Raw genomic sequence first — 14,041 nt, 5'->3', positions numbered from 1 at the left:
GCCACCTGCAAGAGTGAGCACCATGCAGTCTGAATACATGCTGCATGGTGCGTTACTTAGGTAGTAATGAGCAGTTTTTTACAGAAGCTGAGCAGAATCAGTTATTCATAATATGCAGTTTTCCCAGACACTCGCAGACCATTCTTCATGGGGATATCACCCCAGTGAGACATAATAGCTACTGGTGATAGGGAGGGAAATAGCAATTGTTGGCCACTCAATGCTGATAAGAAAATGTCCAAGCTCTCTTTCTGCTCCACTACACTAAGCCATGGCATAGCTCTGCTATCGTTTTAATTTTATTACTCCTGTTGAGTTACTGTTTTTCAGCTTCTTTTAGATAAATCCATCTTATCACTTTCTCCCACACAGCTCCATTTAGATGGAATACTCCATCCCTGTGATCTTATCTGTAAAGCCATTACCTTCCCTACTAGGCTCACCTCTGCTGTGATGACTGAATTATTATCCATTTAATAATGGATTTAGGGGCAGATAGAAGTAGCTGCCACTTATTTTAGATAAGTATAATTATCAGAAAAAATATTGCAAATATATATATTAAGATCAAATTTGTATATATTGGGTTGTATCCCTCTCATCCATTCTAGTGTCACTTTTGTTCTGACTGTGAAGACTTACACACATGATTAACTTTACACATTGTGAATTGTCCCATTTCACTCTGCAGGACCGTTCATAGTTTGTGAAGTTAATCATAGAGCTGGCCATAAAATGGGGAGGAATATCATCAAAAATGGGTAAATGTCTGCCCCATTTTTTTTAACTAAATTCAAAATTTGGAAAGTTACTGCCAGCTCTAAGTACGCACATGTAGAAGTTTTTGAATGGTCAATGATCTAGAGCAGTGGTTCCCAAACTTGTTCTGCCGCTTGTACAGGGAAAGCCCCTGGCAGGCCACACCAGTTTGTTTACCTGCCGCATCCGCAGGTTTGGCCGATTGCGGCTCCCAGTGGCCGGGGTTCACTGCTCCAGGCCAATGGGAGCTGCTGGAAGCGGCGCGAGCCGAGGGACGTACTGGCCGCCACTTCCAGCAGCTCCCATTGGCCTGGAGCAGTGAACCACGGCCACTGGGAGCCACGATCGGCTGAACCTGCAGACGCGGCAGGTAAACAAACCGGCCTGGCTCCCCAGGGGCTTTCCCTGCACAAGCAGCGGAACAAGTTTGGGAACCACTGACCTAGAGGGTAACCTCTTCAGGTGTGATTTTGTACAGCACTGAGAGGGTACCAGTCCTGATGTATCTAGAACCATATAGACATCTTTTACTTTTTGTAAGGTCTTTTCACCAAAAAGGGTGCCCATTGCAACAAGCATGCAGGGGTTCATGTTTAAGCAAACAGATTTAAATTTATTCAAGTGTTCATCTGTCAATGGGCTGTTTCTGAAATACAGACTCTCTGTGATATTCTTTACAGTAGCAAGTAATATAAGAACATAAGAGCCCCTCTTTGCATCGAGACCCTGCCGTTCTGCCTGTCTAACTGGCCCTGCGCGTGGAACTGGAAGCATTTCAGAGAATGCTACCATCAAGGTCCTGGACTTCAATCTCTTAGCTGGCAGCCTATATATAGCCTCCAGGACCTCTCTCCTATCCTTTCCTATGTCATTGGTATCTACATGTACCAAAACTGCCGGCTTCTCCCCAGCAATACACATAAGTTTATCTTGATGTCTTGAGTGATCCAGAACCTCCGCACCAGGCAGGCAAGTCACCATGCTGTTCTCCCGGTCATCGCAAACCCAGCTATCTATATTTCTAATGATTGAATCCCCCATAACTATTACCTATCTCTTCCTAATAACTGTAGTTTCGTCCCCTTGAGAGGTATCATCAGTGCGAGAGGATACCACAACATCATCTGGAAGGTGGGTCCCAACTATTGGATCGTTTCCCTCTGCTCCAGTTGGATATTCTCCTTCACTGAGACTTCCATCCTTCTCAACAGCAGAGAGGCTCTCAAATTGAGGAGGGGACCATTCTACTGTGTCTCAGAAAGTCTCATCTATGTATGTCTCTGTCTCCCTTAGGTCATCCAGTCCAGCCACTCTGATCTGCATAGCCTGTACATGGTTTCTGAGGGCCAGGAGCTCCTTGCACTGAATGCACACTTACCTCACCTGCCCATAGGGCAGGTAATCATATATGCTGCATTGGGTGCAATAAACTGAATAGCCCCCACTCTGTTGCTGGACTTCTGCCTGCATTCTCTTTTTCCTCCTGCATCTGGTTCCTTTGTTGATGTTTTGTTTTTATCAGGGGGTGTTTTGGGCTTTAAGTTTAAAGAATGTTAAGTGTATCTAGCCCCTCCCCCGCACACTTCCCCTCTAAACTTCCTCGCAAAACTCCTCTGTTAGCTGCTCCTGTTTTCTAACTCCTCTGTTTCAGCATACAGTCCCCAAAACAAACATACCATATGGTATATTTTAGTCAAGCAGCAAGCACACTATAAACACAAACACAGAAACTACTGAGAACAAACTTACCCCCAGGGTCATGTAATTGCTCCTCCTTCTGCTGGAGAACTTCCTCACAAAACTGCCTTTTACTTGCTCCTGTTCACTAGGTCCTCTGTTTACTTAGGAGTAGGCTTTTTAAAGCTTTGGTCTTCCTGAGTAGCCCCAACCCCTGGTTAAGTGTTGATGGGTGCTAACGGACTTAGGGATATCCTTGTTATATCAGGCTATCATTTGGAATAACCCTTATTGTTCCAGAGAGACAACATGTTCATGATAGATGTAATCCTGAATTGATTTGTGTGTGTGTGCTTGTGTGTGTCAGACTGAATCACTACTGAGTGTCACTCAATCAATACCTACTTAGTTTCACTGTGTCTTGTGTATCATTTACAGATAGGGGAATTGTCCAGCTACACTGAAAGGACAGGAGCACTTGATCTGGATTTAATTAGCCAAAACTTTATTATTAGATGTCTGGGATTACCCGGCAGATAAAAGTGTACGGTGCAGACAACTCCATTTCATTCAAATAACTACCTTGGGCTGCCATCAGCCCATCTTAATTTTCCATCCAGGTTCCCTAGCCAACCCATGGCTTGGACCTTACTATCCATCCCCCCTTCAGAGGAGGGTTAAGGTGGTCTATAAGAAAGGGGGATGGCTCCTTAGTGTACCAATCATAGGATCCCCACAACCCTCCCCCACCCATTCCATTTCTTTAACCAGCACCTCCTTTTTTACATCCTTTACCAGGCCATTTATCTGGCCACTGGATGCCTTCCCTACGGAATATCTGCACTGGATATCTGCCACAAATAATTAGAAAACCCAGACATCTCCCAATGGTCTCTTTCATAGAGGCAAAAAACGTGTCAGCCTCCAAGTCTGACAGGCCCCATCCTCCTGAAAGAACTTGGCTGTCCCTTGCACTATGCCAGGATCATTGAGCATATCAGCAGCTCTATTGCCAATGGTCATGTACTGACTTTTGACAGGTTTCAGAGTAGCAGCCGTGTTAGTCTGTATCCACAAAAAGAACAGGAGTACTTGCGGCACCTTAGAGACTAACCAATTTATTAGAGCATAAGCTTTCGTGGGCTACAGCCCACTTCGTCGGATGCACAGAATGGAACATATAGTAAGAAGATATATATATATACATACAGAGAAGGTGGAAGTACTCCTGTTCTTTTTACCTTTTGACAGCAGTTTCTGACCCCCTTTCTCCCCACACAAGTAAAGCACTGCTACCTTCCTCCTGCAGCCCAGACAATGTCCCCTCCTCCCTGCTTCGGGTGCAGTGTGGCCATTTCTGTCCCACAAATGTCTGTGCATTTCCCCCAAAAATGTCATTCTGAATCAAAAGAAAATGTCCAATACATGAAAATTTTTGTGGGAAGGACATTTAAAAAAAAACATTCTGGAAGAATGAAACCTTTTAAAAAAATTTCCAGCACAACATCCCACAGCCACCTTGTTCCCTAGCAGCCAATCAGAGGGGCTGCTACAGATATGGGGCTTTTGAAATCCCAGGGAGCCCCAGCTCCCAAGTTTCCTCTACAGCAGGCTACTGAGGCACCTGGATGCTCAGGGAGGTAGGTGATCTGGCCAAAGATCAGGCAGGCAGGCAGGCTGGCTCCACTTTGCCTGCTGCTGGCCAGTCTGCCTTGTTTCTTTTGAACGTTTTTACAGAATAGACACATTGTTGTGCAGTGTTTCAATTCTGTAGAAACCTCATTTGCTGATGGAAAACTGTTGCACCGGAAAAAAAAATCATGTAAAATCTAATCACAAGCAACTTTGAGAATTTGCTCACCAGTGTGCCATAGACAAGGTTTATTGAAATTAGAATATCTGGCATTGATTATGTCTTACAGATAGTCTGACAGGGTCAGGCCAGCTGGTTACAAGAGAGTGATCCTATTGGGATCCAGGATCTCCTGCAGCCTAAGAGGGGGATCCACAGGACCTGGAAAGCAAATGAGTATGGGGACAACTAATGAAATAACAGGGACAGGAGTATAGTCAAAGGGCCAAATGAAGGGAACCAGACGGGGACACCGAGCAGAGAACCCCGGAAAGCACCCACTGCTCCTCAAAAGTGTCAAGGGAGTCACTGGACGCCACCCAGATGAACTCTGCCCTGATATGTGAATGGACGGAAGATCGGAAATAGGCCCCACAGTCACAGGAGACTCCATCGGCCAACCTCCTCACCCTGGTTTTATAGATGGCCATTTTAGCCAGGGCCAGGAGGTTGACCAGGAGGTCCCGTGACTTTGTGGAGCCACAGATAGGGAGTGCATAAATAAGAAGGTGAGGGAAAAGTGCAACCAAAATCTTGCACTCACTACAGGAGAGTGAGACTACTGGGATCTGGGAAGTGGTGGGCAAAGCCAAGAACAAGAGGGCAAACGACAGACCCTCCCTACACCCGAGTTCCAAGAGGTCCCGGACCAGATACAGGTTGTCAAAGTTGGTGCGGCCCAGGACAGTGTATGTCTGGTCTGGGTTGACCATGTCTGCCAGCACGGACCCAGAGCACACGGCAAGCATTAGGATCAGTCGAATCCAGGGAGAAAAGGTCTGCATAGAAGGCACTGGCCCTCCCGCACAGCTCCACCAGATATGTGAGGGGGGTGCCGTCCCCTGCCAGAAGGCAGGTGATGTGCTTTTTGGCCCCTCTCCTTTTCTCCAGGGCGTAGAAGAAGGACTGCTGCCCAGGAACAGGCACTAGCGAGGATCCAAGATGCCGAGGAAGTCGGACGCCTGCTGATAGAAACGCAGCTGCTCCAGGCCCAATGTTGGGGCATAGACGTTAACGAGGTTGACCACATTGACCATGTTGAGCCCCTCCATACAGACCCGGAGGTGCAGCAGGTGGCCCGGCACAGCCTGGGCAACCCCCAGCACCTCGGGCCATAGGTCGGGGGAGAACAACGTTGCCACTCCAGCAGTACGAACTGTTAGATGGCTAAAGTAGACCCTGTCCCCTCATTCCAGCTGCCAGCTGTCTTTGATCACCGGATCCATATGGGTCTCCTGCAGGAAAACCACAGAGTACCCCTCCTCCCGAAGGAAGGAGAGCATCTGGGACCTGCGAAGACCCATCCTAAAGCCCCAGGTGTTCAATGTTGCGATGATGATAGGTGCCATGAGGAGGGCTGGGGGGGATCCTCGCTGGCAGGGTGGCTCATGGCCCTTGTCAGGCAAAAACCATTACCTACCACTAGGTGAGTAAGGAGTCATGGAAGAGGCGGACCCGCTGGTAGGCTGCAGCACCCTGCTTCCCAGTCCTTTTACCCTCCTCCTCGTGGCCCAGAGGATTTGATGAAAATTCCCCCATCGCTGGAGAGCGAGCTGCACCTTATTACGGGAGTCACGGACATCTTCAAGGAACTCCCACAGCTCTTCTCGCAGCGTATGGAGGTCCTGCTATTTTGTATTGGGGCAGGACGCAACAGTGAGGACGTGAAGGGTGTGGAGCACGAGCGTGTATTGATGTTTCCTTGGCGCAGTCTGGAAGCGGACCTGCTGCAGATCGGGCAGCCGGCTCACCGTGAAGGGGTGGGGGGACTCGGTTGGGTCCATGGGGCAGGGGCCCAATGAAAAGGTCCGGAAGACCTGGGTAGAGGGTGGGCGGGGTGCGCCCTCATGCAGGACCCGGTCGAGGTAAACCCGAGAAGCGGGCGGCAAACCAGCCCTCACCTCCTGAAGTATGCACTGGGGAGAACAAGGCCTGGAGAGCCCCATGCGCTAGGCAAGCATCAGGGAATCCAGCCAGTCTCCCCAGTCGTAGTCCAGGAGGTCTCTGACTCTTGTGACTTTTGCCAGGACCAACCTCTGGTCCACCGAGGGGGACTCCGCCACCTGCACACAGAGCTGGGGGTTGTGTAGCAGGGGCTCCGTGAGGAGATCTTCCCCCACGGTGGCCACCACGGACCTGGTAGCTGAGAGCAGTTTCCAGGTCTGGAGGAGGTCCTGGTAGAAGACCGGCAGCCTGGAGAGGTCTCGCGGAAGACTTCTTGGATGGAGATAAAGGAGCTGCTGGTCGGATCAGAGCCCTCAGAAGTGGCACAGGAAGGCGTGCGCCAGTATGCTCCACGCCAGACTACCTGCACCATAAAGGAGCCTCAGCAGGGCCTGGAGGCAGAAGACATGGAACTGACTAAGTAGGCACTTCAGGCCCTGCCCTCCCTCCTCCAGGGGCAGGTGGAGTACCCCTGCACAGACCCAGTGCACCTGGCCAAAAGAACTCCAGAATCGCTGTCCGGAGGTTGGCCAGGAAGCCCGGAGCCAGGACCAGGGTGTTGAACCAGTACCAAAGCATGGACAGGAGTAGTTGATTAAGCACTAGCGCTCTCCCTCAAAGAGAGAGGCACCAGAGTAGTCCTGTCCATTTCCAGAGCCTCTCTATCACCCTCCCCTCTAAATCGTGCCAGTTCTCCGGCGAAGAGGGATGCGTGGCAGAAAGGTAAACGCCGAGATAGAGCAGCGAGTGGGAGGAAGCTCACCTGCCAGCCATCCCCGACCACCAGGCCAGAGCTCTTGACCCAGTTGACCCAGGCGGAGGAGGCTGCCAAATAGATGGCCTGGCAAGCCTCCACCCGCACCAAGTCGCCCAGGTCCTGGACCATGAGGAGCACGTCGTCGGCGTACGACGACAGGACCAGCCGCAGCTCCAGCTCCCACAGCACCAACCCTGTCAACCTCCTGCAGAGGAGACAGAGGAAGGGCTCGATCGCCAGAGTGTACAGCCCGAGAGGGGGCACCCCACTGTACTCCTCACCTGAAGCTGACCGGTTTGGTCAGGGTCCAGCTGAGCCTGACCAAACACTCTGTGGAGGCATACAGCACCCGGAGAAAACCCACACACTGGGGTCCGAAGCCAAATGCTTGCAGGTGCTCAGGAGATGCCCGTGGTCCACCCTGTTGAACGTCTTCTCCTGATCCAAGGACAGGAGGACAAATGACAGACCATCCCTGCACCCAAGTTCCAAGAGGTCCCGGACCAGATACAGGTTGTCAAAGATGGTGCGGCCCAGGACAGTGTAGGTCTGGTCTGGGTGGACCACGTCCGCCAGCACGGACCCTAGCCGCAGCGAGATGGCTATTGCTATGACTTTGTAGTCTGGGCCAAGGATGTCCCAGAACACGCGGTAGACCTCCACGGTCAGCCCGTCTATGCCCAGAGATTTATTGGTGGGCATGCGACGGATGGCTTCTGAGAACTTGGCAGAGTGAGAGGCAGCTCTAGTCGGTCTCGGTTGCCCACGCTGACCGTAGGGAGTTCGTCTCAGAGCGCTCTTCAAGCGTAAGGATTGGTCAGATCCAGGGAGAAAAGGCTTGCGTAGGAGGCCCTGGCCCTCCCACATATCTCCACTGGATCCATGAGGGGGTGCTGTCTTCTGCCAGAAGGCAGGTGACATGCTTATTCCGCACCCCCCTCCCTTCTCCAGGGCGTAGAATAAGCGGGAGCTGCGGTCCATCTCCCGAAGGAGACGGATGCGGGATCGAACAAAAGTGCCCTGGGCCCGATGGTCTTCGAGGGCCTGGAGCTCCTCCAGCTTTTCCTGGCATGCTCTGCAGAGGGATGGATCCTCGGGGCTGACGGCCAGACACCTCTCCAGCTCTAAGACCTCCCATTCCAACTGCTCTATTGCTGCATCCCTCCGTTGGCTGGTGCCTCGGGTGTATTCTTGGCAGAAGAGCTGGGTGCGCACCTTCCCCAGGTCCCACCACCGCCGCACTGAGGGAAAGGCACGCCGCTGCCCTCGCCATGCCAGCCAGAATTCCCAAAAGGATGCCACAAAGCCCACACAGAGTGATAGAAGGCAGATATATTAGCCCCAGATTAAGTAGGTCCCTTTTCCCTGGATAAGGTAACAGGGAAGTTTCCAGAACAATCGGTAACTTTCTGGAAACAATTAAGGCAGATAGGCTGATTAGAACACCTGCAGCCAATCAAGAACCTGCTATTATCAATTAAGACAGGCAGGCTAATCAGGGCACCTGGGTTTAAAAAGGAGCTCACTTCAGTTTGTGGTGGACGTGAGAGGAACTGTGAGCAAGAAGTGCAAGAAGCTGAGAGTGAGAAGGCGTACTTCTAGAAGACTGAGAAGTACAAGCATTATCAGACATCAGGAGAAAGGTCCTGTGATGAGAATAAAGAAGGTGTTGGGAAGAGGCCATGGGGAAGTAGCTCAGGGAGTTGTAGCTGTCACGCAGCTGTTACAGGAGCCATGGTAGACAGCTGCAATCCACAGGGCCCTGGGCTGGAACCCGGAGTAGAAGGCGGGCCCAGGTTCCCCCCCATCCCTCCATCCCCCCAACTCCCTACTTGATACCGGAAGAGTTGACCTGGACTGTGGGTTCCACCAGAGGAGAAGGTCTCTGGCCTGTTCCCCGATCCACTAGGTGGATCACCAGAGACTGAGGGGATTGTTCTTCTTCCTTTTCCCCATGCTGGCCAGTGATGAGGCTAGCTGAGTGAACGGCAGATGTGAGCCATGAAAGTGGCCAAACTGAGGTCTGTCATGAACCTCTGAGGCGAGCAAATCTGCCAATAAGTGCAGGACCCACCAAGGCAGAGGAGGAACTTTATCACAATAGTAACACGGAGAAATCACTGAAGTGTAAATCTTTATTTCCTTTTATTTTAGAATTAGTATGCTTCAGTTGGATCTTAATGAGCTGTAGGATATAATAGTTAATAAAATAATTATTTATTATTCAGCTCCTGAAGTGATTTTTGTCTAACTATTAAGTATCCAAGAATTCACATAAATCAATATAATTTATGTATGCAATTGACAGCAGGAAATGAAATAACATTGACTGATTAGTTGTTAGTGGTGGTTATTGGTAGACTTTTTCCCCCTGGGTAATTAAGAATCCATACTGTGGGGTGAATCAGAAAATCTAGGTACTTTATGAAGTGATAAAGATCCCTGGATGTGGCCAAAATGCACACAAGGTTGGTAGTGGGGGAGAGATTGTATTCCGCTGATCCTGGGTCTGCAGTGTGCAGGGCTAGTCTCCTGGTACAAATTAAAGCAGCATAAGAGATAACTGAACCAAGATGCCAAAACAACAGCTGGGTTATAGAGGAATCATAGCCATGCCCCTCTCTCTTCCATTCATACTTTTTATGCCAGCAGGATGAGTCAGGATGGTGGTTTGGAAACCTTTCTACTGGCTGTTTGTGACAAGAGGAATATATTTGAGGTACCTGCCTGAAGCCAGATATTCTTGGTCAATGCTCAGATTTTACTGGTGACATGGTGCCTGCATAATGGAGGATCTGGACTTGAATCCCTTCAGGTGACTATTTGTAAATAACGGCACCTGGTAGAAATTTGGAAAAGACAGATTGTCATTACCTAGAGAAATTCCACAAACAAGACTACATTTTAAAACAATTGCAGTTGGTAAGTGCAACATTCCCTGAGCACAAACCCCTTAAAAGCCAGGAAATGCCAAGTTATGGGACATATCCTAACTGTACCCTAAAGCTCACACAACATTTCCACTGACAATGACAGCCTCTGCATCTACCCAAGAACTTCCTTCAACCTCCAACAGATAAGAAAACATACTACACAATACATCATTCTCTTTGACAGAATAATGCAAAACTTTACTTGCAAACTCAGTGACATTATCAAATATTCAGTGTTGGTATAATTGCAGGCTAAGTGGGAGGTGAGTTATAAGTTTGAGGGAGGAGTTTTAGGTAGTAATTATTGTTTGCCTTAACACTGATTCTATTGCGCTACCTTTTCTGAGTTCTGTCTGTGCCCACACACAATATGAACTGCTAGATTTTCCTTTACAAAAATCTCTTTAGGGGTGGGGAGGTGGGGAGGAGATGATTCTTTCATTCTCCAATCCCTTACTGCAATACAGTGCTCCCTTTATCCCATTTACTCTCAAAATATAGCTGTATTACTGGCACATATTCTGGAGGTTGTTTTTTTTCTCAGAAATACTTAAAAAAATAAAAATAAAATAAAATAAAAACACTCATAAGACAGCTGAAAACCCAGTGTCGTGTTCAGCTATATGCACAACCCTACTATTTTCCATTCCAACCCTTCTTACATTACATCCCACTTTTTTTTTTCTCCTATGACTCAGGCTAATGCGAAACCAAGTGCCTCCTCTATTTCCTTAGAAGAGGTACTTGGTTTAGCGGTTTCTTATGGTTAAAAAGATTATTTTCTGCAGCTGTAATCTGAATATGTGTGAGATTCTTAACTATTTCTTAGATGGCCACGTGGAATGAAAGTGATGTAATATTTAATTTTGTAATAACTTGTCTTTACAACATTTTAAGCTAATTAATAACCTCCAACAAAAGGCAATACATAGTTGTACTGCCTCAGAAGACAATGTTGTGTCTGTTGCTCTTTGCAACAACTAATGTAATAGGAAGGAACCCCCTGAGCATAGTAGGGTTCAAATTATTGTGTTTACTAACTACCATGCCAGGCCTACCTACGTACACAGACTGCTTCTTTGGCAGGATTCTGGTGGCTTCTGAAATATAGAAGACAGTCAGTACCACTAGAGGGTTCACAAACTATTTGAAGATATACTACCCAATTCTTATATTCTGCAACCAGGAGCCAGATTTACACTCAGAATTACAATCTGCTTCCCAGTCTCCTCCCCCATGATTCCCTCACACACACATTGGGAGGAAAGTATCTGTGCCAGTTCTATACCTGGCACAGACTACTTCCCTGGCACATTGAGGTGCTGAAGCCATGGCTCATACTTCCCAACCCTGCCTACCTACTATCTTCCAACCTGAGCAAGAAGGGTAGGAGACTTGCAAATGCTTTCTCTCCTACCCCTCTCCTACCCGTGATTAAGGTAGCATAAAAAGAGGAGTAAGGGAGTGCTCTCTTAGTTCTCTTGCCTAAGAACATAAGAACGGTCACACTGGGTCAGACCAATGGTCCATCAAGCCCAGTATTCTGTCTTCCAACAGTAGACATTGCCAAGTGTTTCAGAGGGAATGAACAGAACAGGCAATCATCGAGTGATCCACCTCCATCATCCACTCCCAGCTTCTCGCAGTCAGAGGCTAGGGACATCCAGAGCATAGAGTTGCATCCGTGAAAATCTTGGCTAATAGCTATTGATGTACCTATCCTCCAGGAACTTGTCTAATTCTTTTTTGAACCCTGTTATATTTTTGGCCTTCACATCATCCCCTGGTAGTGAGTTCCACAAGTGGATTTTGCATTGTGTGAAGTACTTTGTTTTGTTTATTTTAAACCTGATGCCTATTAATTTCCTTGCATGACCCTGGTTCTTGTGTTATGTGAAGGAGTAAATTACATGTCCTTATTCATTTTCTGCACACCATTCATGATATTATAGACCTCTATCATATCCCCCCAGTCATCTTTTCCAAAAGGTCCAGTCTTATTAATCTCTCCTCATAAGGAAGCTGTTCCATACCCCTAACCATTTTTGTTGCCTTTGTCGTTACCTTTTCCAATTCAAATACACCTTTTTTTTTTAGATGGGCTGACCAGAACTGCACACAGTATTCAAGATGTGGGCAAACCATCGATTTATATAGCATCATTATGAAATTTTGATCTTATTATCTATCCCTTTCTTAATAGTTCCTAACATTCTGTTTGCGTTTTTGACTGCCGCTGCACATTGAATGGATATTTTCAGAGAACTGTCCACAATGACCCCACAATCTCTTTCTTGAGTGGGAACAGCTAATTTAGAGCCCATCATTTTGTATGTATATTTGGGATTATGTTTTCCAATATGCATTACTTTGCATTCATCAACATTAAATTTCATCTGCCATTTTGTATCTCAGTCACCTAGTTTAGCAAGATCCCTTTGTAAGTCTTTGCAGTTCCCTTTGGAATTAACTATCTTGAATAATTTTGTGTCTTCTGCAAATTTTGCCACCTGAATGCACACCCCATTTTCAAGATCATTTATGAATATGTTGAACAGCAGAGGTCCCAGTACAGAGCCCCAGAAGACACTGCTATTTACCTCTTTCCACACTAAAAAATGACCATTTATTCCTACCCTTTTTCCTGTATTTTAATCAGTTTCTGATCTATGAGATCTTATCCCATGACTCCTTACTTTGCTTAAGAGGCTTTTGATGAGGTATCTTATCAAAGGCTTTTTGAATGTCCAAGTACACTATATCCACTGGATCACGATTGTTCATATGTTTGTAGACTCCAATCAAAGAATTCTAAAAGATTGGTGAGGCATGATTTCCCTTTAAAGAACTGCATTGTAAAGTTGCAAGTTGTGTTAATTTATCTGTCTGATAGTTCTGTTCTGCATGCAACAGCCGGGGACAACTTATTCATGGTAATGGATATCCAGTTATGGAGCAAATTTCCAAAACCAATTAGGTGAAGCCAGTGTCTGACTATTTTTAGGAAATGCTTCTATTCCTGCCATTTTGAACAGGCCTTTCCACCATATGAATGGCATGATCTAAATAAATTAAAAAAAAATTAAAAAAAATAATAGCGAGCAAACCCTGCCAAACCCTATCAAAATGATCCTGAACCAAATCAACCTGGAATGATAATTAATGAAAGTAAATATAAATAAAATCTTAAAAAAAACCAAACTATCTAAAAATAAAATTAAAAAAACCCTTCCCTCGTCAGAGATTTTACCCCCAAAAAAGAATCTCTTCAGAGATTCTTTGAAGTCCATTATGGCCTTTGCTATTATTATTGATTTTATGCTATAGGCAGCAGTGTAAAATCCTAAAGCAGGCTTAAAAAAAATTAGACACAAATATGTCATAAATATAAAGGGAAGGTTAACCACCTTTCTGTATACAGAACTATAAAATCCCTCCTGGGCAGAGGCAAAACCCTTTCACCTGTAAAGGGTTAAGAAGCTAAGATAACCTTGCTGGCACCTGACCCAAAATGACCAATGGGGGGACAAGATACTTTCAAATCTGCAGGGGGAGGGTGGAACAAAGGGTTTTTCTGTCTGTGTGATGCTTTTATCGGGAACAGGTCAGAAATGCAGCCTTCCGACTCCTGCTAAGTTAGTAAGTAATCTAGCTAGAAATGAGTTAGATTTCCTTTTGTTTAATGGCTGGTAAAATAAGCTGCGCTGAATGGAATGTACATTCCTGTTTTTGTGTCTTTTTGTAACTTAAGGTTTTGCCTATAGGGATTCTCTGTTTTGAATCTGATTACCCTGTAAGATATTTACCATCCTGATTTTACAGAGGTGATTCTTTTACCTTTTCTTTAATTAAAATTCTTCTTTTAAGAACCTGATTGATTTTTCATTGTTCTTAAGATCCAAGGGTTTGGGTCTGTGGTCACCTGTACAAATTGTTGAGGATTCTTATCAAGCCTTCCCCAGGAAAGGAGGTGCAGGGGTTGGGGGGATATTCTGGGGGAAGATGTCTCCAAGTGGGCTCTTTCCCTGTTCTTTGCTTAAAACGCTTGGTGGTGGCAGCATAGGGTTCAAGGACAAGGCAAAGTCTGTACCTTGGGGAGGTTTTTTAACCTAAGCTGGT

The sequence above is a fragment of the Chelonia mydas genome, chromosome 1 (assembly GCF_015237465.2).
Source record: "Chelonia mydas isolate rCheMyd1 chromosome 1, rCheMyd1.pri.v2, whole genome shotgun sequence".
Lineage (NCBI taxonomy): Eukaryota > Metazoa > Chordata > Testudines > Cheloniidae > Chelonia > Chelonia mydas.
The sequence above is the reverse complement of the archived record's forward strand: the minus strand, read 5'-3'. Positions refer to the sequence as shown.